Genomic DNA, 24,010 nt, shown 5'->3' with positions numbered 1-24,010 from the left:
CGGGCGGATTTCTCCAGGTCAGGAGTTCAAAACCACCCCAAGTAAGAGCGAGACCCCGTCTCTACTATAAATAGAAAGAAATTAATTGGCCAACTAATATATATAGAAAAAATTAGCCGGGCATCGTGGCGCATGCCTGTAGTCCCAGCTACTCAGGAGGCTGAGGCAGGAGGATTGCTTTAGCCCAGGATTGAGGTTGCTGTGAGCTAGGCTGATGCCACGACACTCACTCTAGCCTGAGCAACATAGCGAAACTCTGTCTCAAAATAAATAAATAAACAAACAAACAAATAAATAAATAAAATGAGTGCATGGAGAATGTTCAAGAAAGATGAAGAAGGAATAAACCAGCAAGAACAGCTCGTCATGACAGGGTCTTAAAATGGCCAAAGCAAAGTTCTAAAATGCGTTGAATTAGAAATGAAGCACAAGACAAATCTGAAGAGGAAAGGGGGAGTAACTCCAACGACAGACCTGGGCAGTGTCCATGGCCCAGCACCAACGATAGGCATGGGAGCCATGGACAGACAGCGACATTCGAGGAGCAGGCGAGAAGCTTCCACGAGGGAGCTCAGGCTCTAGCCTCTGTGGTCAGAGGTGGAAGGAAAGACACCAAGCGCTCTCTCTCTCAATCTCTCTCTCTGATTCTCTCACATGCACACACGCACGCACACGCCTGTACCTGCAGGCTGAGCTGGCCGATTATCGTGGCCACACAGCGAGCCCCAGTGGCGGAACCCAGTAGCCGTCTGCTGCGGGGAGTCAGGGGTCTGCGCTTCCCGGAGGGTCCTGACAGGCAGGCGGAGCAGGGTGGACACCGCCTCTGGCTGGGGCACACGCGTTCCTGGTCTTACATGGGTGGTTAGAACAGGTCCCACGCTCAGGAACCAGGGCAGTCTTCACTCAGGTCTGGAGTCCCTCAAAGTGTCTGAGATGTGCATGCCGGGTGTCCCCTACAGGTGAGATTCCTTCAGTCCCACAGTGACTGCTTCTCACCTCCCAAACGCCGCCCCCACTGCCTCACCCCTCAGTCGCCTAGCATCTCATCTCCTGCTGAAGACATGACCACCCGCAGGACAGTTGGGAGGACGCCAGCCTGTCCCCACGTGCCCTCCGTCTCTGCCCTTTGATCCGTGGACGCTGGCAGAGAGGGCCTGCCTTTGTTTCCCTCCTCACTGAAGTCAAGTCTGCAGTGTGGCCAGGCTCCCATGCCTGCCCTCTTCTCACTGACCCCGCCCCCTTTCCCTGCATCTCCTGCTGCTCCCAGCTCTCCCCTGGGACTCCCAGAGCTCGCAGCATGCCCGCCCTCCTGCACGCCCTCCTTGGCCCTCGCCCTTCCCCTCCAGCTCCCCCCCATACCCACGCCAGCTGTCTGCCCTCCTCACATGGCTTTGTGGCCACCTGCTGCACCCACCCTGAAGAGGCCCCCAGGTGGCCCCTGTCAGTGGTAGCATCAGTGGCTGTTGGGCCTTCAGCTGTGTCCCACCTGCAGCCCCTGTGCCCGGCCAGGCTGTCTCCTGCAAACGCCCCCTGCCCTGCCTTGCCAGGCGGCTTCCCCTTGTTCCCAGGTGTGACTTTGCACTCTGCCTTCGAACTGCTTCTCTTCTCACTGGGCAGCCACCATGCACACCTGTCGGGGCAGTCACAGGGGAAGCCCCACTGGCCACTGACACCTCCATCTGCAAGTTTGCTGCTGTCTCTGCAGAGTAGGGCTGGACGCAGGGGAGAGACCCTGTGACGTGCTGGGTCTGGGGAGGGGAAGGGCACTGGACGGCAGGGCTGGAGGAGCTGAAGACAAGCACTGAGAATGCCCTGTCTTTCCTGGGATTGTCCCTGGGGATTGGGGCTGTGTCCACAGGTCTCCTGGGCTAAGAGGGTGCCGGTGCTGGTGGGTTGCAGGGCACCCCTCGGACCCTGCAGGGAGGGAGCAGAGGGCACAGCCAGGGTTGAGGGGGACAGTCACTCCAGCTGCAACCTCCCCTGGGTTGAGTGGAGCAGAAATCGAGTTGAAGTCCTGAATGGAGATGGCTGAAACGTGGCCTTTCTACCTGCCCCCCTCTGCACCCACGATCCCCGGAGAACACGGGAGTGAGGATGGTGCTCTTGCCTTAGTCGTTCATCTCAGCCCCCTCTCTGGTTCTAATTCAGGAAGGACACAATGTGCAAGAGGAGCGTACAGTGGTGAACGGACATATCTTCAGGGCCAGGAACACTTTCTCACTCCCCACACTTCTCTGACTGCTAATCAGAGTCTACAGTGCCACCAGTTAGGCCCATTGCCTTAACATAGGCCTTGTCCCTTATTTAAATGCAAAACGTCCAGGGGTGTGGTTAAGTGTGACTGGTCACTCACACCTTCCTAGTCCTTTCCTAAGAGGTTTAGATGCTGAGAAAAGTGAGAGCACAGCAACCTAAGAGGAGCGAGACCTTGGGCAGGAGGGGAGGGCTGAGAGCAGGTGAGCACCCAGCACACACACTGTCCCCTGGCGGAAGGTCCCGGGGTTCAGATCTGCCCATGTAATGCACCATGCCCCATCAGCACAGCCCACCAGGCCCTGCTCGGGTTGGGCAGCTCCGACCCTGGAGCTCTTGGTCATGGCGGCCAGGAGGGACGCCCACCCTTGACACATCTATCCACCTTTTTACCAAAATCTCAGTCACTGCGCACCTACACTGTGCCGGTCCCCAGGCTGGGTGCAGGGAACACAAAGATTCAGACACCCCAGTGATGTTCCCAGGGAAAGAGAAACGCCCCAGTGCAGTGACAGGAATGCTGAGAGGGGAGCAGGCAGCAGGAGAGGCAGCTGTTTCTTTTCTTTAAATTTCTGTTTAATTTTTCATTGTTCATTATTTTCAAATGTACACAAAAATAGAATCAACAGTGTAACAAACTCCCTGAAGCCATGACCAAGCCCTAGCCATTTTTATTAGTATTTTTATCAGTATTATGTCATCTATCTCTTCCATGTTTTTGGACAGAGGATTTTAAAACAAGTTTAAGATATCACACATTTCACCCATAAATCCTCCTGCATCTCTGATACGAGCCTTTCTCAGTCACCGCCACAGCAGCGACCCTGACTCCCAGCAGCACACCTGGGCCCTGCCTCGCTCTCCTGCCCCTTGGGACATCACTCGCCCCAGAACGGAATCCTACATCCTACATGTGTAGGAGTCTCCCCAAGGACCTGCGACCTCGGGCCATGACACACCAGGGGTTTCAGACCTGAGCCCGCCAGCAGCCCCCAGCTACAGATTCCTGGACCCCCCAAAGTGTGGCCAGGCAAAAGCCATGGGAGGTCAAAGAAGACAGTATTGTGCTGTGCCGCAGGTAGGGGTGGCAGCTGAAAAGCCATTTGGAAACGTAGTCGTGCTCTGTGGCACACTTGCTGCTCTCTTCTCAGTTTCTGCCCTCCTGTGACTGAGGCTTCATGACGAATGCACACTCTTTCCTGGCTCCTACCTGCTGTCTCCAATGACAATTGGCCCCGCAACCCAGAGCCACCAAGGATCCAAGGCTTACTCCAACCCATGCACTAGGGGAGAATGGAGTTGGTGCCATTTGCCTGTGGTGTGGCTGCTGGTCTAACCACTGCGGGTGGCATCCTCCCAAATCATAGTGTCAGGAAGAATCCCCCATGGGCTAGGTCTCAGTCAGAACCAAGGGCTTCTCCCCAAACCTCCAGAGTTCTCACCCAGGCTGCCGGAATGGCAACCCAGCCACCAGAACAGGGACAGGCCCATGCCTCTTCCCAAGGGCAACCAGCTGCCCTGGGACTTCCCCTCTGCCAGGCTCTTGTCCCTGTGCTCATGGTTGTAGAAGGGGCAGGCAGCCTGCTTCTCCTGCCTCCTTCCCTCTGGCGCCTCCCCTCAGCTTCATTCTTCTTCTCTGAAGCTGGCACAGGCACAGGGAGCAGAGCACAGAGGACGGCGGCTGTCCGTGGGGCCAAGAGTCGCTTTGTCATGTTGAAACCATTTCCAGGGGTTGGGGCGACACAACTCTTCCACGTGTTGCTCACTGTGGTCCCATCAGGAAACTCTGGGATGTGACCTCATGTTCTCCATAAAGGGCCTATGAAATCGTCTCCAAGGCAGGGACAGGACTAGACACTGACCCCGAAGGCAGGAACTCCTTTCCTAAGGAGAGGGTCCCCTGGAGGAAACCGGGGTCTGCTCTGCCGTTCCTCCCTTTCGAGACGCAGGTGGTCTTTATTTCCCGTGTCCCTGGCCCACGTGGCCCCAGATCCTTGGTCACATCCAGCCCTGTCCCCAGTGTCTCCAGATGTCCTGCGGCTGCACCAAGGGCGCGTGGCTGCGTGTGGCTTCTCCGCGTCTCCACACACCAGCGTGGACAAGCTGCGTGGCACCCAGGCCCTGCCTGACTTTGTTCACACGCAGGCTCTCCGAGGCAGGGGAAGGGAAGGGGCGAAGACTCGGTGCTGCCAAGCGACACACAAGCGACCGCCCAGACCTGCTGGCCCAGCCCACCCGCCTCTCCCTTTCCTTCCAGTGACTGACCGCTCAGGCTGAGAGGGCTGTGTAGCCGGCCCCACGCCCAGCGCCTTTATGGGCCTGGACAAGGAAGACAAAGGCACAGGGAACGGAGCGGATGCCACCTGGGCCGAGACACCCTGCCGCTCTTCACCTGCCGAGAGCCCAGGGGAACAAGCTGGATGTCCTTGCCGAAGGGACTCCTGTGTACTCCGTGCACAAGGTGGCGCCCTGGGAGTGTGTCCAACCACAGTGGAAACCTGCTCAAGGAACAGACAGCGTTTCACAGACAGGACTGGAACGCGCCTTCGCATCGGGGCACCGCAGCCTAAGACGCTGAGGGCACGAGGACAGTGACTGCGACAAACCAGCCCGAGCAGGAGGACTACATCTCATGTCAGGTCTCCTCTAACCAGGAGCCAGGGACGCCCCCAGTGTCCTGCGGCTCCAGCAGTGCCAGGGAACACCCACAGGAGGCAGCTCCTTCCCGTAGCCGGACTCAGCCTCTGATCCGGCTGCTAGGAGGGTTTGGCGACCTAGGGAAAGCGTGTGTTCCCTGGGTGGGGATTCTCAGGGTGACGATTCTGCCAGTCTGGGGACGGGGGTATCTGGGGAGGGGGCGTGACACACACCCAAAGGGAGAGCAGGACTCAGCTAAAGATTCTCTCTGCTGCTCTTAGGCTTGGAGAAGAGGAAAATAGGGGAAATACCTTCCTTTAACAGAAAACAAAAGGCTTAAATGAATAAAACCAAATATGTTTAAATCTGAGACGCGTCAGGGCTGCCATGCGTCACAGCACTGCGTGCAAACGGAAACGCAGAGAAAAGCACCGAGAGTGGCAGGGCGGCGCCTCTGCCCGTCCTCCCCACGCCCCACTAGCACCGGCCGAACAGGGACCAGCCCAGGCCTCGCACAGCGTGGCTGCTCTTCAGTGCCCGGTGCCAAGCCGGGGCCTCGCTCCCAGGACAGGCCTCCCAGGGCCCAGCCTGCCAGGGGAGCCACGGGGACAAGACTGGGTCTGGGAAGCCACAGAGTCCCTGAGCCAGAAGATCCTTCTTCAGCTGGAGGGTGAGAAGCAGCCGGAGCGACCCTGGCCCTCTCCCCAGGGTGGACGGCCCAGCACACTCGGGGCAGCCGCGCAGACGGTCACTGAGCATCTACTGAGCCCCCGACAGGCCTGGGCTCTCCATGACACGTGAGGAGGACGGAGCTCCTTCCCCAGAAGCCAACAGATCTGAGGCCTGCGGTCTGGGCCAGAAAGGAGGCAGAAGGTCCTAGCAACAGGCGCCACCAAAGCGGAAGTGCTGCTCCTTCAGAGATGCCCCAGGGCGAACACCAGCCCTGTCTCCCAGGGCCGCCCAGCTTACCGTTCTGAAAAGAAATGTAAGTGGTTTGTCAGGTTATAGACAAACGCTGCCAGTTAACAATGAGAACAAGGTGAGAAGGTGGATAGACAGCCACCCCCAAGAAATAAAGCCAAACACTGTCCAGCATGGGACCCCACCTACTTGCCAGGGGGAGCCACCCTGGGCTCTCAGCGTCACCCAGCCCATGTGCACACAGAGCACGCCAGTCACATGAGTGCCAGTGTTTACAAGTTTTGAAAGCAAACAAATTGCTCTGAGAAAACTACTCTTACTGAAAGACCAGAATTTTCCCTGTGGGTCCTTGATATGTGTTGAACTGTATCTGCCCACAGTGCGTATGTTGAAGTCCTAACCCCTATGTCTCAGAATGGGACCTTATTTGGAAATAGGGTCACCCCAGATGTGCTCAGTTACCATGAGGCCACTAGGGTTGTCCTAGTCCTTGATAAGGACTGGGGTCCTTATTACAAAGGATGCAGACGTGCACTGGAGGAAGGGGAGGGGATGGCATGTGATGGGACACAGGGAGGAGACGGCCACCCACTAGCCAAGGAAGGGGCCTGAGAGACCCTTCCCTCAGCACCCTCGGGAGGAACCAGGCCTGCCCGCTGGGACTGCCAGACAGGCAGTGGGAATGCAGAGCACAGAGGCAGCGAATCCTGGGCTCGGAATCCAGATCCTGTCCCCACCCCAGAGGCTTCTATGCGGAGAGCTGAACTCCTGGCGTCACACGAGGCTCTGCACTGGGAGGCCTGGGCCCTGGGAGGTCACGGAGCAGCACTGCGGGAGGCAGACTGAGCACCAGGAGACAAGGGACACACGTGTCTCAGTGCGCACGCGGATGTGCGAGCACAGTCTCCTCAGGACGGAGACCCCACCCAGGGAGGCACAGACACTTCTGCACCACCCTGAGGGACAGAAAGGGCGGGGCCTGGGCCCTGGAAGAACCGGCTATGGGATGGGAGAAGAGGATTCTGTTGAGGGCAATGAATGATTGCCAGGGAGAGTGATTCACTGGGGAAGACAAAGTGACCCCCAGGGGGCTCTCTGTGGAATCTGAGTGAGACTGAGGGGCAGAACATCATCTTCTAAATGAGTCTGGGCAGATGTGCTGAGACTCCCAGTCTCTTGGGGAGGGGAAAAAAAGGAACAATTATTCTCCTTGGCGGGTCTGGGCCTTAGGCAGATGCAGAAATTTCCACTCCTCTGGGGGAGAGAGTGGGGAGGGTGAGGTTAGAGAGACCGGGAGGCTTCTTCAGTTCAGCCTGTCAAAGTGCCACAGTTTGGGGCATCAGTTTCTGAGCCTCAACAGTCGCAAAGGTAAAAGCAGAAGTTAGCCCAATGTGGACGACTGCTACAATTTTTATTAAACTACACTAGATGGTGATATCATAGAATTAACTCAAAGACCTACTTAACAAACTCCTCTCAAAACTCAGGGCTGGGAAGAACAATTCTCCTCCTAATGCACACACAGGCTTTCTATAACTCAGCAGTGAGGCCTGTTTATATATTCTGTCTTCTTTGCCTCCACTACTAGTAATCTCCAAACTATGAATTGTGCATTGTTTTAGTTTTCACTGGCAAGCATGTTTCGATACTTTGATTTTTTGTTCTCATTACTTCTTGCTAATTTTAAGTAAATTTTCATTAATTGCTAGAGCAGCTCACAGACTCGGGGAATCACGTGCCCCTGCTGGCTTATCACAAAGGACGTTTTATATGATGCCAATAAACAGCCAGCTGAAGGGATACATAGGGCAAGGCCTGGAATGATCCCAAGCACAGGAGCTTCTGTCCAGATGCAGTTGGGGTGAGCCGCCCTCCTGGCATGTGGGTAAATTCTGATTCATCTCCCTGGAAGCCTTGAACTATCCATATGCTCCCTTAACCTTGTCCTTTTGAGCCTCTTCATTGAGACTCAAGGGAGACTTCATGGGACAGGCATGATTGACAACCATGGAAAAATGTGACTGGACAAGAAGGATCTGATCTAGACTATTAGAATGAGTGGAAAAACCCAGCAAAGCCTGTTCCTAGATCCTACTCGGCTCTCCGGGCAGCTTTCCTTCTGTCTGAGAATGGGGCTGGACCCTCTCTGGAATGAGGGTCTTATGACTGAGAAGCAGATTAGCATCCTGCCTTGGCAGGTGAGAGGAGGACGGGAGAGGGTCAGGGAGAGGGAGGTTCTGTTTCCTGAGGCCTACTTCTGGGGTTTAAATCCCCCAACATTGTAACAAAAGACTGTAACAAGGGCTTTGGAAGTCACAAGCCAGGAATCGGAGACAGAAAGCGACAGATACACATCATAGTATCACAGTGTCCTATAGACGTGTAACTTTTGAACCTTTCATATTTCAACTATACCTTTTCCAACTCCAGATATGTCCAGAGACAAAATACTTACCACTGTGCTCCAATTGCCTGTAGTGTTCAGGACAGTAACATGCTGCACAGGCTCATGGTGTTACCGAAAGCTCAGCACTTGACCTCGAGGCCCTGACAGAAGAATGAGAACAGTGGTTTGACAGAAAGAAAGAGAAGTTCATTACTTTGCCGACAAAGGAGGAAAAAGGGTAGACATTCTCCTGTCAAAGTCCAAATTTCCTCCACACCAGCAGAACAGAGAGCAGAGCTTTTGAAGGGAGGGCCCTCAGTGCTTGGCTATTGTGGTTAACTCTACTCATTGTCCCACCTCTGCCTAAGACAAAGCCTGCGCTCTCCACCCACCTGGGGAGCTGGTGCCAGCCTGGGGTATCTGTGGGAGCTCCTGAAACACAAAGAAAAACCACTCACCTGCCCCTCCCAACCCCTGTGCTGAAGCAGGGATGCAGGTTTTAGTTCTCAAAAAGGAGTGGAGGAGGTTTTCAAGAGATGGAAAATATTTTTGCCATTTTTCTCAGGCCATTCTCTCTGTTACAATAGCCCAGGTGCATTTGCCTACAGCATATAAGGTATGTAGTGGCTACACCATCCAGTTTGGTGTGAGTGCCCTCTGTGTTGTTTTCACAATGATGAAATCAACTAATGATGCATTTCTCAAAAAATATTCTTGTCATGAAAGGATGCATGATTGTATAAAGCATTGACAGGCTCAGATTTTGGTTTCAGAAACTAAAATCAGGAGAGCATTTCTCCTCTAACATTCCAGCTATCTCACCTACCTGCACTAGCTGCACCTTGTTCATCGGAGAGATTCGTCACTTCTCTACTGACACAGAAGATGACCCATATGGCCAGTGTCTCAGTCCGTCCGGGCTGCTATAATAAAATGCCCTAAGCTGGGTGGCTTATAAAAAACAAAAACTTTCTCACAGTCCTGAAGGCTGCGAAGTCCAAGATGAAGGAAGATGTGTTGTCTGGTGGAGCCCTCATCCTGGTTCATCAGTTGCACCTTCTCGCTGCGTCTTCAAATGGTCGCAGGGTGCCGGGATCTCTGGGCTTCCTAAATAGGGGCTTGAATTCTATTCACGAGCGTTCTGCTCTCATGAACTACGCACCTCCCAGACGCTTCACCACTCAACAGCCTCACCTTGGGGGTTCGAATTTCAAAATATGGACTTTGGAGAAACACCCACATTCAGTCCCTTGCACCTTGTGTCTTAGTCAGGGTTCTCCAGAGAAACAACCAATAGGGTGTGTGTGTGTGTGTGTGTGTGTGTGCGTGGAGAGAGAGAGAGAGAGAGAGAGAGATTGAGAGACAGAGAAAGAGAGAGGGAGAGAGAGAGAGGAGGGAGAACAGAGATGTATGTTAAGGAATTCCCTCATGTGTGTATAAAAGCTGACAGGTCCCAATTGCGCCAGGTAGGACATGAGGCCAGAGGCTCAGGGAAGAGGTCATGGTACAATTCAAGTTCCAAGGCCATGTCCTGGCAAAATTCCTTTTTGAAATGGGAAGGGGCCAAGGGCCTCCACTCAGTTGGCCTCTAGAAGCTGACAAAGATAAGGGAACAGAGTCTCCGCTAGAGCCCCCAGAAAGTAGCAAGGCCCTACTATCATCTTGGTTTCAGCCCAGTGAGAGCCGTTTCAGACCTGTGATCTCCAGAATGGTAAAATAAATGTGTGCTATTTTCAGCCTCTGTATTGGTGGCCATTTGTTCCAGCAGTCCTAGAAAACCAGCACAGGGAGGGGCTGGAAAGAATGGGGGGAAGCTGAGGACAGCAGTGCCGGTCTGGCCCTCATTAAGGAGCGTGGGCACGGGAGCAGAGAGGGCTGGGCAGAGGGAGTCTAGGTCTGCAGCACATTTCCAAGAATGTTTCTGGCCAGGCCAATGTGGAGTCCCCAAGCCAGAAATCCTGACTCTCACAGGAATACACCTGTATTAGAATCCCTGCTGTGCCGGTCCATGGCTGAGAGCAGTTCGTAGGAGGCTTGGTCTCAGCACCATACACATGTGGATCCCCAAGGGCAGCAGCTGGGTTGTCTACCGTGTGCCCTAAGTAGCCTCCTTGATCTGACCCAGGATCTTCAGTTTTAAAACGAAGACAGCCCTGGGAAAACTGGGATAGCTGGTCACCCTATCCCTGAGATTGGAGACCTGATGTGAGCACCTTCACGCCCAACATCTTTCTTATCTCTGTGACGCCCTCTTGGAATAGATTTTTGCTTATGGTGACAGTTTACGGCTAGAAGACATTCTCACCACCTACCCTGGAGCCCATTTCCCCACCCTTCCCGATCCATCCGGATTAGACAGAGTGCGAAGTTTCCAGTTTAGTCCTTTGTTTTACTTCCACACTTCTCCCATAAAGAATCTGGGCCAACTGCTACATCCCTGACCCTTCTCATCATGAGATTTGGAGCACTGGCTAGCAACATGCCTACTTAAGCTCTTGCCACAAGGGTCTCTGTTTCCACTATGGGAAAAGCAAATACTGGTTCCAAGCTCATTTTCTTATGGTTCCAGTCAGCCACTCAATGCACTTCTCACCTTCGACAGAAACATGAGTGGTCATTTCTACTTTATAAAGTCCTAAGTCTCTTTGATTTGTTCCTGCATCTGTGCCAAACACAGCATCTCTAAGTTTCATAGGGAGATGTGCCCACAGAATATGATTATAGCCATCCTCCTTGTGGTCAAAGTTTTTTCAATGGAAGCAAATTAAGTGGCTCAGTTTTCAACTTGGGACACAAATGGACTCCGAGAAGTCCTTGGATGGGAAAGAGGCAGACAACACTTGCTATTAGCTCTCAGAACCTTGCATTTGGTGGATCTGATCTAAGTAAAGTGAGCTATACCTACATCCACTTGGACTACTAAGGTCTCTCTTGTTTCATATTTATTTTCCTATTTGTATCTTTTAACTTTTCAGTAATGAAAATATGCTGCTTCTGCATAAACCTTAGTGACTTATTTCTAGTTAAAATAATAAACTATCTTTAAATATGCTTAAATGAAATTAACATAAGGGTTTATGTAGCAGAATTTAAATAGTAAAGATATAATAAATGCAAAATATATAATTATTAAATATTAGGTTGCCAATAGAGGAATAGGCCCATCAGCGGAAAACAATACAGAGGTCAAGGCCTTACTAACATCACGGAAGCTATACAAACCACTGAGATGTGATACTGTTTCTTCAAGACATGCTTAGCGGAAAGTGAACTAGTGAAAAGAATATAACTACACATCGCACAACACATACACCCAAATACCTCCAGAGTGGAAAAAGCATTCAGTCATTTTAATGAAGCTATCATACCACTAACCTTTTTAGAGCAAAATATAAATAAATAGTTATACTATTGGTAAGTGGTAGAAGATTGTTCAAACAAATAACAATGAAAGTTACAAAAGAAAATCTCAATACATTTGGCCGCAGAGACTTATAGTCAAGTAAACTTAGTCAAAATATAGGAAAAAGCATTAACATTCAAAACTATTAAAAGCATTCTTGTGTGTTTACAGTTAAAGGATGGAATCACTTCACACGGCACCCACCAGGACCAGAAGATTTCTGGGCTTATCTTAGAGGGACAAGTGTTCAGCCTCACCCTCTTACCTGAAGAGAACGTTTGCTCTTCAGTTTTGTGTCATCATTTAATTCACTCGCACCTTAGTGTTCTCACCAACTTACAGGTGTGATCACATTTGCATTCTATGAGGAACTTCATGCTATCAGTATTAGGCACATAGGAAATAGGAGGTAGTTTCTTTCTCCTAGTAAACATTTCTTTCCCCACTGTTTTATAATTTACATCACAAAAGGAGAAACAGAAATATTTCTCCACAGTTAAACACAACTTCAGTATATCACCTTGGTATCACATGTCATTTACAAAGCATAATGTTAACAACACAATCAATTCTCATAGTGAACAAAATTTTGGTGGATACAACAAAATGTGTGTTTAGTGGTACTAAGTATCAGAGCCTCATAGTAACATCTCATTTTTTGTAACTCATTTATTTTTAAAACGCTTTCCTTGTATGATGGTTTTAATGTCACCTAATATGGTTGACTGCATGTCAACATGTCCTTGCCCATGAATCATTACGATAAATATATTCTTTACTTTTCATTTTTCATTTTTATTATTTTCAGAAATGAGGCTTTTCTGTGTTGCCCAGGCTGGACTTGAATTTCTGGGCTCATTTGAGCCTCTGTCTTCAGCTTCCTGAATACATGGGACAAATGTACAGAGTGCTATGTCCAGCTGAAAATAGTGTAATTTGTATAAAACTTTATCAATAAGGACCTTTTCTTACATTCTACATATTCCTCTATCAGCCATTTTTTGCTTCAAGTTTTATGTGAGAGGATTCGAGGACATTTTGCAACACTAAGGAGCACTGTTCATTTAAGAATCTTCAAATCACATGAGGATGAAAAAGCACACGGAAAGTACACAGAGTGCAGACACGGGCAAGGACACGCTTTTGTGCCAACTTCCAAAACAGGAAAAGATGCCCTGTGGTTACATAATGTAATGATCAATATGTCCATCCATACACCTTATGTGAAATTAGGTGTGCACAATTGAAAACAAGTGTATTTTCTTTGTGCTATAACAATATTAAACATGTTGCTCTTCCTCAAATGAAAAAGAAGAAACGATTATGAGACTTTGGGCATAGCAGAGCTAATAGTTACACTTTAAACATGCCATTTCTCCGTGGCTTGTGCTATGCTCTCTGTACTCATGAACACATTATGCAAGCCTTTGCATGGCATGATTGACAAATTTCTTACAGCCATTCAGTCATTTCATTTTTGTGGCTGTGGTTGATTTTGGTTTTGTTTTTAAATAACCGCAAATAGTGATTATTGAAAATAATATAAACAGTCCTTTATTTCTTCTTGGAAATCCTTTAACAACCAGTTTCTTGAATTGCCACTGTCATTTTTTTCTCTTCGTCCTCCATCTTCTCCCACTTCTGCCTCTTTCATCATCTGGCTCATAGTATCTAGGAAATTATACAGAAATAACTAGCCTCTCAGGTTTAGGATAAAACAACTGGTTCTTAATATGTATCAGAACAATCGTGGCAAAATATGAGATGAGTATCCAAAATCATTGCTGTAGAGCAGTGGTCCCCAACCTTTTGTCACTAGGGATTGGTTTCATGGAAAAATGGAACTGGTTTCATGGAAATATTTTTCCATTTCCAAAATTTTTTGGAAAAATTTCATGGAAGACAAATTTTATTTCTCCAACTGGGGAGTGGGATAGCTTCGGGATGAAGCAAGTACATTGCATTCATTATATTTGCAGCTGCTCCCCAGCACTAGCATCACCGCCTCGGCTCCACCTCAGCTCATCAGGCATTACCTTCTCATGAGGAGCACGCAACCTGCATCCCTCGCACGTGCAGCTCACAGTAGGGTTTGTGCTCCTGAGAGCATCCAATGCTGCGGAGCTCAGGCGCTCATGAGAGTAACAGGAAGCGGCTGAAAATACAGATGAAGCTTTGCTCACTAGCCCACCACTCACTTCCTGCTGTGCAGCCCAGTTCCTAACTGACCACGGACCCAAACTGGTCCATGGCCAGGGCTTGGGGACCACTGCTGTAGAGCACTAAAGAGAAATCCTAAGAGATAGCACATTTACGTGAAATGTGTCCACTTTCACGGACTTCTTCAGTGGAAAGGGCCGTTAAAGACAGGCTCCCTCTATATGTCCATCTCCCTCAGAGGCCATGTGATCCATTCTTCCTTTTTACATCATAATATTCCTATTTAAACGTAGACCCTGCTCAGTACATACCCATCTACTCAAAAACAAAACTGTCCTCCTTTGATTTGAACATTTGTTAGGTTCACAGTATACAAAGAGAAACATGAACAACATACATGAAACAAGACAAACATGAGATCTGGAAAATAGAAAATATGAGATCATTTTCCACTTTTGATGACATGAAATACTCTACTTCATTATTATAAGTCCAAAAATCTGCATCTGATTGCTACTGGGATAGCAATTCAACTGGAAAACTTTATTAGGTACCTAGTAAAGAAAGCCCAGCATTACTACTTCCTTCCTAAGGGAAGGCAAAGTGATGGCCACCCATTTTTAACTATATTGTCCTATCTCATAATAGGGGGAAACTGTGGGTTTTACTTATGCAAGCTTGGTGTGGAAGGGAGTTGACATGGATGTGATTAATGACTAGAAATCATTAAACACGAGTTCGGTTTCACTGTTTCTCCATCTGCCCCAGTCCCTGTAAGCCCATCAACAACCTCTTCTAGTTTTGCAATGAAGTCTGAAGGCTCCCAGCATTAAAACATTGACATATGAAAGATCCATGTAACTCTGTATCCCATGAGGTTGAATTTTAGTAAGAAATTAGTAGTGCATTTATGCAACATATATGATTTTGACCCTGAATGGCAGTGACTGGCTGGGCAAAGATAAAGTGCTTCTTGAGTGAAATGAATCCAGAACACCCCACAGAATCTCCCATGCTAGAGATCTGAAATTTATCCTTGTGTCCCCCTGACAGATCCTTTGATGTGGCAGATACTCTGCTATCCTGGGTCACTATCCTACCTTGTATTTTTTCTTCTTAAAAAGAAATCAGGCATTTCGCTACAAGGAGACATCCCTCCAGTCTTTTGACTGTGATACTCACCAGGGTATCAGAGATGAATAAAGCCATTAACATTCCCATTCTCTACAGCATTTTATCACTCTTCAGAGAGTCTGGCTCATGTGTTCAAGTGCTCTGCCTGATGGTGAGGGAATTAGGGTAGTTAATCGGCTGAATATCTGTAATATTCACATGTAGTAGGTGCTACCTCTAAAGCATTCTGTGAGCCTTAGAGAGGTGAAGCTGTTCAAGTTTTCTAGAACTCATCAGGTAGGGCAAGGCAGACACAGAAATAATAAACTAGACAGTAGCTTCTTACACAGTGCAAATGAAATGCTGGGGAGGAGCAGAGAAAGCAACTGCAGATGCATCCTGAACAGAAAGGGCCGGGGGAGAGACTAAGAAGCATCAACATGGACAGGAGGACCATGGAGAGGTGGGGAAATAACCAAGGACATGGCACCACAGTGAACCAGCATGACGGGGACAGCAAAGAATAAGGACCTCACAAGGTCATTCCTGAATTTTAACACAATCATATAGAAACACTTTCAATAGAATAATCTATAGAAACGATTTCAATAGACTAAAAGGGGAAATAGGAGCTCTACTTGACTAAACGCAGTTACCAGATGAGATTGTATCTTATTCTAGTTATCAATTTAGCAATAGTGTGGATAATTGTACTAAACCCATAGATTCGTTCTTTCAGTATTAGCAGTATGATTTTTAGTAATGTTTATGGAAAAATAACATGACTAAATTGCATAGAAATTTTAAGAGGCAAACTGAGCCATAGAGTACAATAAAAAATCATATCAAAGAAATAAATACCAAGACAAGAGAACTTTGGTTAAAATAATAAACATAATTTAAATGTGATGTATATTCACACACATATCAAATACATGTTTGCTGTGATGGAGATTATAAAAATATTTGAGATGTTAAAATTTATAGGAATGGAATTATATCAATAACAAAATGTTCAGATAATAATGTATTAATAAATGTCACCACTATCTTTGACTCATGGGGTGTAATCAGAATGCAACATTATCTCTCACTGTAACTTTTCAATTAAATATTCATGTACTCATCTGCCCCAGGCTGGGAACATGATTCTCGAGTTATAAAAAGCTGTGCTGTTGCTTAAACTGACAAAGCCATGACACAGAATGCCAGCCCAATACAATCATATAAATGCCCGAAAGTCAGCGTCAGTCAGCTGGGCAGTGCTGCAGGCAGGCCACCTGCGGGGAGGGTGGACAGCAGACATGCTCCTTTTCTTCTTCCCTGCTTCATTGCGTACGTCCTCCCTCAGCAGCCTAAACGTGGTGGTATGGTTTCTGATCCTGCCACGGTCACAAGGGCAGAGAGTGGTTGAGTTCTTATCTGCCTGGCACTGCTGTGAGGTGATTTTCAGCAGTTTGGATATGGCATTCGTTTTAGAGCTGCCCCTCTCAGGGGCTCTTCCGTGCCCACCCCTGTTCCCACCTGCAACGACCTTGGCCTGAGCAAATGCCCTGCACTCTGGCCTTTCTTTCCTCTGAGCTCCTAAGGACACCAGAGGCCCACGTTGGCTTGTCCTGTTCTGAAGCCTGTTTACACCCTTAACAGGGCCTTTGTCATAGGATCTCAAATAAGTACCCATCCCCACAATGCCTCTCTTGCTCTTTTGCACTTGACCAGCATTTGGTCATCTGTAAACATGCAAATATTCTTTGCAAAAACAAATGCTGAGAGTGCAGACTAGACTCCACTGACTCAAGTCAACTAAGAAAGGGAGGAGAAATATTTGAATGCACAATTCTCAGGCAGATATACAAATGACCAATAGCACAGGAGAAGATGCTCAACATGACCAGTCACTAGGAAAATGATCTAATGGGGATGGCATTAACATTTTGGCAAGAAGAATTTAAATGTCAATGATATAAGATGCCATTTCATATTCAATAGAAGAGCTCTCTCCCTTCACAGAATATTCAATAGAATGAACATAGTCAAAAAGGCAGGCCAAGCCTGATGGCTCCTGCCTATAATCCTAGCACTCTAGGAGGACTAGGTGGGAGGATCGCTTGAGCTCAGGAGTTGAAGGCCAGCCTGAGCAAGAGCAAGACCCCATCTCTACAAAAAAACAGAAAAATTACCTGGGCATGGTGGTGTGTGACTGTAGTCCCAGTTAATGGGGAGGCTGAGGCCGGAGGATTGCTTGGGCCCAGGAGTTTCGGTTGCAGTGTGCTATGATGATGCTACTGCATTCTACTGGGCTGACACAGTGAGAGTATGTGTCCACAAAAAAAAGATAAAAGAGAAAAGGCAGACTATAAGAAATACTGCAAAAGATGTATAACTATAAGTGTAAAGTTACAGTTTCTCCACGTCATTTCACTTCCAATTTCTTCCCCTCAAGAACAATTGGAATTCTTTGGCATCTCAAGTCTCATAGGTCAGTCAAGGTTCTGCTCGATTCTTGTGCTCTTTTGCATGAATTTTCAAGATACATTTTGCTCTTTCATATGAGTCCCAAATAAAAAGCAGATATGTAAGAAGTAGAAAATGCAGGAGAGGCATAAAACCACAGTCAATGGGAGAAAATATAAAAATGTTATGTACCTAGATAATGGAAAATCTATTGGCATATAACCCCATTTAAAAGCTTGGTTCTACAGTAGAGAGAATCTGTACATCATAACATGAATATTCAGAACAAGAGAATAAACATTCAGTGAAGGGACAGAGCTCTTCGTCTCAAACACGGTCTAGACCTTTTCCGTTATAGAAACTTTCCATGTCCTCAACTGCTCTAAAGCATTCCTTCTACTCCTCTGAATTAGTCAAAACCTGGCTCTCTCCTGCTGATCCTGCTTTCCCTAAGTCCTCTCAGGTGTAATCTATTCACTCTCACCCCAGCTGTTTCAGGGTGAAGAAGTGAGCTCTTTGTTCCCACCACCACTCCCAGACCATGTCTAACCCCACCTCTTGTCTAAAGCGCTACTCCTTCCAAGTCCAGAACCATCTGACTAGAGACCTATCCAAGTCCCTTCATGCGCCATCTAACAAATACCCTCATTATATTCCCATTCACCAAAGACTTTGGAACTGACCTTGGTCTTCCTCTTCATGCCAAGCCCTGCCTTAATGAATGGGGAACTTCAACATCCAAACCTCTCCACCACACTCCACACTCACACATCTAACTTGAAATCTTTACCAAAGTACCTCAAATCCAACCTGAACAAAACAGAATTCATGGATCCCCCATGATGGTACATGCCTAGAGCCCCAGCTACTCCGATGGCTGAGGCAGGAGAATCACTTGTGCCCAGCAGTTCAAATCCAGCTTGGGAAACATAGCAAGACTCCAGCTCTAAAAAACATTTAAAAACAACCCTCCCCTTGAACTCATGATCTCCCTACTTGCCAGCCTTAGCCCAGCTTAGTCTCCAGGTTCCTCAGGGAGTGGCACCAACAATTGTACATGCATGAGGTGGAAATCTTAAAAAGACCTTTAACTTCCCTCAGCCCTCACAACCAGAACATCACAAAAACACATTGATTCTACAATATACACATCTCTTGAACTCACCATGTTTCTCCATTCCTACTTTCACCAAGCTCATTCAAGCGTCTGTTCTATCATGCCTGGACTACTGCAGTGCTTACTAACTCATCTCACTGAATCTACTCTTACTATTCTCACCCTAGGCTGTAATGTGCATTGTACCCAAAGGAACACTTGTTTTGCCTATTCTAAATTCTTAGCACATGCACACTGGTGGGTGCAAAGCAAATCATCTGTAATATTTCCTGAAAAACCATGTCAGAATGGGAAACCAGTGACACAGGGAATGAGTAAACAATCTTCCCCTTTATACCACTGGTTGTGGTTTTGTAGACAAAGCAATATTGAATTTTTATCGCCACAAATATAACTGTTCTTAGCTCATGGTTAGAATAAAATGAAGACCCAGTTGATGATCAAAGTGCCTCACTGACATATTTAAAGCACTGATATAATGATGCATCTATTATGTTTCTTTCTTTCTTTTTTTTTTTCTTTTTGAGACAGAGTCTCTCACTCTGTTCCCCAGGCTAGAGTGCCGTGGCATCAGCCTAGCTCACAGCAACCTCAAACTCCTGGGCTCAAGCGATCCTCCTGCCTCAGTCTCTCAAGTAGCTGAGACTACAGGCATGGGCCACCATGACCAGCTACTTTTTTCTATATATTTTTAGTTGTCTGGCTAATTTCTTTCCATTTTCTTCAGTAGAGATGGGGTCTTGCTCTTGCTCAGGTCTCAAACTCCTGAACTCAAATGACTTACCTGCCTCTGCCTCCCAGACTGCTAGGATGACAGGCATGAGATATTATCTTTCTTTCTTGGAGGGATATTTCTGGTGAACAGAGGGCCTACAGCTTTTACCATTTTCAAGTGCCTATTTAGGAATATTATATATTTATGTTATTTTAATAAATGAAAAAATAAACATAGAACAATATTTTCATTATCCTTAGAAGGACTCTTCTTTCCTATGCAATGGCAGATTGAGTGTCTGGACTCAGTTTCCCTGTATTACTGTAGATCATAACTTCAAGCTATAACCCAAATGATGAAACTAATGGAACAGAAAAGCCTCCCAACACCAACATTTAACAGAGAAAGTACAATCTAATATATAAAGGAATAAATATCCTGGCTGAAATGGAAGAAATACAATAGAAAATTGCTTTTAAGCCCCAAGAAATTTCATTGTTCCTCTGAAAGAAGGAAGACTGAAATCAATTAGGAAATGTGTGAGCAAGAGAGAAAACTTAAAATCATTTTAATCTAGTTCTGAGTACTCCCTGGAGAACCTGGGTGAGCCACTCTAAATACAGAAATCCACAGTCCAGAGTACTGAAGTGCTTCAAGGAGCAACCATGACAGTGTGGGAGTCTGAAATTCATGGACAGCGTAAAGCAAGCAAGCTCAGAAAGTGGGCTCTTTTTTAGCCCATGTGAAAAGGCTAAGAATTTACTTCGGCACTTGCTGAACTCATGAAGTCATAGTTAACATCTCACAAGCTAATTCTGACCTAAGAGAATGCTCTATTTTTGTTATTCAGAGAATAACATTTAGAATACTATTTACAATAAATCACTTCAGATCTACCTGAAATAAGACAAGCAAAAGTAAATGCTAGTAACTTACAATCAGAAGCATCTCTGAAAGAGACACTTGACCCATGATTTCACACGTGGAAAGGATGAAAATTAGCTATTACCTTTTCACTGCTTCCAAATCCGGTTAGCATCTGCTTTACTATTTTAGGTGCATTATCAAAATCCCTGGAAGCACCTAAAGTAAAATAAATTTCAAAACAAATAACTCAATTTAAATAATGCCTTTAAACCTACAAACACTATTTTTGAACTAAAGCCATTCTTTCCAGCTACCTGTGGTCATGGGGTCCATTCCAAACACAAGCTCGTCCGCCACTCTTTCTCCCATGCTAACACATGTCTGTGCAAGCAGCTGGGCTCAACAGCATTCCATCTGTCATGCTCAGGCAACACAAGGACTTGGATAATTGAAAAATAATCAGATGATAACTAAAGAAGGACCTTCACGTACAGTTCTGAAATAGTGACATTAGAAACCAGAATGATCATTTGGCTCTCACTAAACACTTACTACCATAATGCTGACTAATGAAAGACACTAAGAGAAATGACTATCAGATGACTGATGGCAAAACAAGCAATGTAGACAACAAAAAATAATTGCTTACATAGCAAAAATGCATTTTTAAAACAATAAGTGCATAATATGGCAATAGCACTGTCTTCTCCTTAGTTATATAGAAATGTTTAAGATATTTACAACTGGAAAGACATAATGAGAAAACCTTTACTAAGTGAGAAAAATCTTAGAAAAACTATTGAATCCATTATTAGGACACATAATTTCTCTCTTTTGGGGGAATTGAGCATTTAGACATTTAAGCCTTATAGCTTGCTGCCATTAATCAATTAAGTTTTATAACACACCTATGTAACATGAAATATATTAAATCCTTATAATAGTCTTTTTAATATAAGGTCCTACTTTAAACCATTTTTAAAAGAAAATGGGCAGAAATCACTCCACAACACATATAATATATATTATAAGTCTAAATAATACTCTTTATTAAGAGAAAAAAAATCCACAAATGCCTCTATGTGATTTCAAGAGGCTTCAAGGAAGTTAAAGAAGAAGGTATTTAAAAACATAAGAAGTAGGTGAATTCTTTTTATAAATGTTTTTATCAGCAATTTCCTACATAACCTTCTGGAGGGCTTGATTTGAGAACAAAACAAGAAACTACAAAAAATTTGCATGTCCAACGGTTGGCCCTCATGTCATGGTTGTAGCTTTGTTGATAGGTGTCGCATCTTCTGTGCAATATGCAATAACAGCACCACCAGATTGGTGTGATGGTTTGATTTTGGTTATCAATTTCCACACTTCCTCCCTCAGACCCTCTGCTAAATATTTAATTGAGCAAAATACTGCATTAAAAGGGAGCATTTCAATCAATGAAACCCATTTTCCTTTGCAAATCAAATACAGTCAGACCTCCTTATCCATGGGTTCCTCATACATCGATTCAACCAACTGGGGATTGAAAATATAGGGGGAAATCAGTAAAAAACATACAAATAAAAGAACGATACAGGATAGCAACAAGTTGCACAGCATTTACATGGTATTAGGTATTATATGCAATCTAGAGATGATGTAATGAATTGGGGGGAATGAGCAGAGGTTATATACATAAAGTCTGCCACTCTGCATAAGAGACTTGAGCCGCCCTGAATTTTGGTGTCCACAGGGGTTCCTGGAACCAGTCCCTCCCACAGATACTGAGGGATGGATGAATGTATCTGATATGGGATTAATCTTAAAAAAAATCATTCTCCTTAAAGTCATTTTAGAGTAACATAATTTAATATTATTCATAAATATTTTGAACAGAGTAAAGGTTTTTGAAAAAGAAAATGGGTAGAATTCACTCCACAACACAGCAAACTATAACAATTTGCAACTACAAACCACAGCTGTCAGAACTATCATCTTAATCCTTACATCGAAAGGGATGGAATAATTCTATTTTATAAAATAAACTTGCTATTTAATAAGAAAGTCCTATGTAAGCAGCTGTTAAGACAATCTGAAATTTAAAATAAAAATTAAAGAAAGAATAAATAAAACTAGCCAGCCTTTCTAACGGCAATATTGGACAAGAGGAAATGCCTGGGGACCCCGTGCCTGGTCACAAGTATAATTATATAAACAACCGGAATATATTTGCTCTTTAAGAAGCCTAATTTTGTCGTTTTCAAGAATATATTTTCATGTTCCGATAACCTTTCCTTTTTTAACCTCTCTCTTCAGTCAGATGAAAAGGTCTTCTAAGAAGAACTAATGGGCGTAACGCTGTGAACGCCCAAGGGCCTGCCACCTGCCAGTGTCCCACCTGCAGTCTTGTCTCTTCAACACCGCGGTGTCCAGCCACAGGCCTCAGGCCTCCTCCTGGGCGACGGTTCCCCTCATGGCTGCCCAGTAGACCAGCCCAGCAAGAGAGGGGACCAGCCGGGCTCAGGACACCTCAGGGAGCGTCTCGGAGCGGCAGTTCCACCATTCGGATCTCAGGCCAACGCCAGGGCTGTGTGAAGTTATTTATTGCAACATGTATGTACTCAGGCAGGAAGGTTTTAGATTAAGTTTAGATTCAGATGAGATTCAACACAGCTTTCGCTGTCTAAATAGCATATTTGCCAAGAAAATAATTTATTATCTAATAAATGAAAAGTAAAGGTAGAAAAAAACATAAAGAAAACCTACCCATTAGCATTTTGTCTTTGGAAAAATCAAGTTTCTTCATGGTAACCATTTCTTTTCTATCAACAGTGGCCTTCAATGCAGTTTGGTTCACAGGATTCTGCAACTCTGTCCCAGAAAAGCCAATAGGACCTCGAGCTGTGATTTCTGGATGAACAGCTAATGTAAAAAGACAACATAACACTAAAAGTCCAAAACAGCTAAAACAAAGCACTTCACAAAGAACTCACATGACAAAGGAAAAAAGAAAACAGCTATTCTGAGCTATAAGTTAAAATATTTACCTTGAAACTCAAAGAAACTTAATTCATTAAAATTCTTAGGGAAAGGAGCCCAAAAATGCCACCAAAATGGGTATTGGGACAAATCACAAACATGCTTAAATTTAGATAAGTTTATGGAGGAAAAAGCAATGTGGAGCTACCTAATATGAATTAGAAACTTCAGATATGCCCTTTATCTTTTCTGTTTTTCTTTTTTCTTTCTTTTTAAATATAGAGATGGGGTTAGCTCTTGCTCAGGCTGGTCTCAAACTCCTGAGGTCCAAGGATCCTCCCGCCTTGGCCTCTCAGAGTGCTGGGATTACAGGCATGAGCCACTGTGCTTGGCCAGATATGCCCTTTATCCTTACTAGGCTAACCACTCACAGAAACAGCAAACTCACAGATAACATCCTGTTCTCTGAATTACATGCTGAAACACTTTGCACATAAAACCTGCCTTTATGGTAGGAAATTTATTTAATTTTTGAATTGATCCAGCCACCTTTGAAATACTGCATCTGTAAGAGCTTCATTTATTACTCCAGTCAGTTCCACAGGTTTTGTATTATGGTTTGCTTTCCTCTTTTCTTGTCCCCAAACTGACCTTGTCACGAGCTGCTGTTTCTGGAACTTTTTCTACTGTTCTGTCTTTTAGACTCATCTTTTAAGCATTTAGTACCACTCGGCCATAAAAAAGGATGAATTAATGCCTCTTGCATCAATTTGGGAGGAACTAGAGACCATCCTAAGTGAAATGTGTCAAGAATGGAAAAACAGACACCACATGTACACTCTAATAAAATGGCACTAACCGATGGCACACAGGTGCACAGATGACAGTACACGTCACAGGAATCAAGCAGGGGAAGGGGAGAAGGGGGCAAGAAAATCCACCTAACGGGTACAAGGAACACTATTCAGGTGACGGGCACATTTACAGCCCTGACTCAAGCTATGTATCAAAAACATTTGTACT

The 24,010-nt window shown here is 45.9% G+C and overlaps 1 protein-coding gene across 3 annotated transcripts in view; it reads right to left on the bottom strand.

The window, feature by feature from the left end:
* Positions 1–11,510: 11,510 nt before the first annotated feature.
* Positions 11,511–24,010, bottom strand: part of LOC142875559 (maestro heat-like repeat-containing protein family member 7) — a 42,796-nt gene continuing 30,296 nt past the window's right edge. Inside the window, exons 21-27 of one of the 3 annotated variants that reach the window (XM_076010167.1) lie at positions 22,775–22,930; positions 22,407–22,595; positions 20,341–20,522; positions 20,169–20,242; positions 17,054–17,173; positions 14,943–15,039; positions 11,511–13,271 (exon numbers count right to left, since the gene is read on the bottom strand). The gene's annotated coding sequence lies outside the window, so the exon portion shown is untranslated. The remainder of the gene's footprint in view (positions 13,272–14,942; positions 15,040–17,053; positions 17,174–20,168; positions 20,243–20,340; positions 20,523–22,406; positions 22,596–22,774; positions 22,931–24,010) is intronic. The other 2 variants (XM_076010169.1, XM_076010168.1) reach the window with 2 other exon arrangements.

This window comes from Microcebus murinus, chromosome 14, assembly GCF_040939455.1.
Source record: "Microcebus murinus isolate Inina chromosome 14, M.murinus_Inina_mat1.0, whole genome shotgun sequence".
Lineage (NCBI taxonomy): Eukaryota > Metazoa > Chordata > Mammalia > Primates > Cheirogaleidae > Microcebus > Microcebus murinus.
The sequence above is the reverse complement of the archived record's forward strand: the minus strand, read 5'-3'. Positions and strand labels throughout refer to the sequence as shown.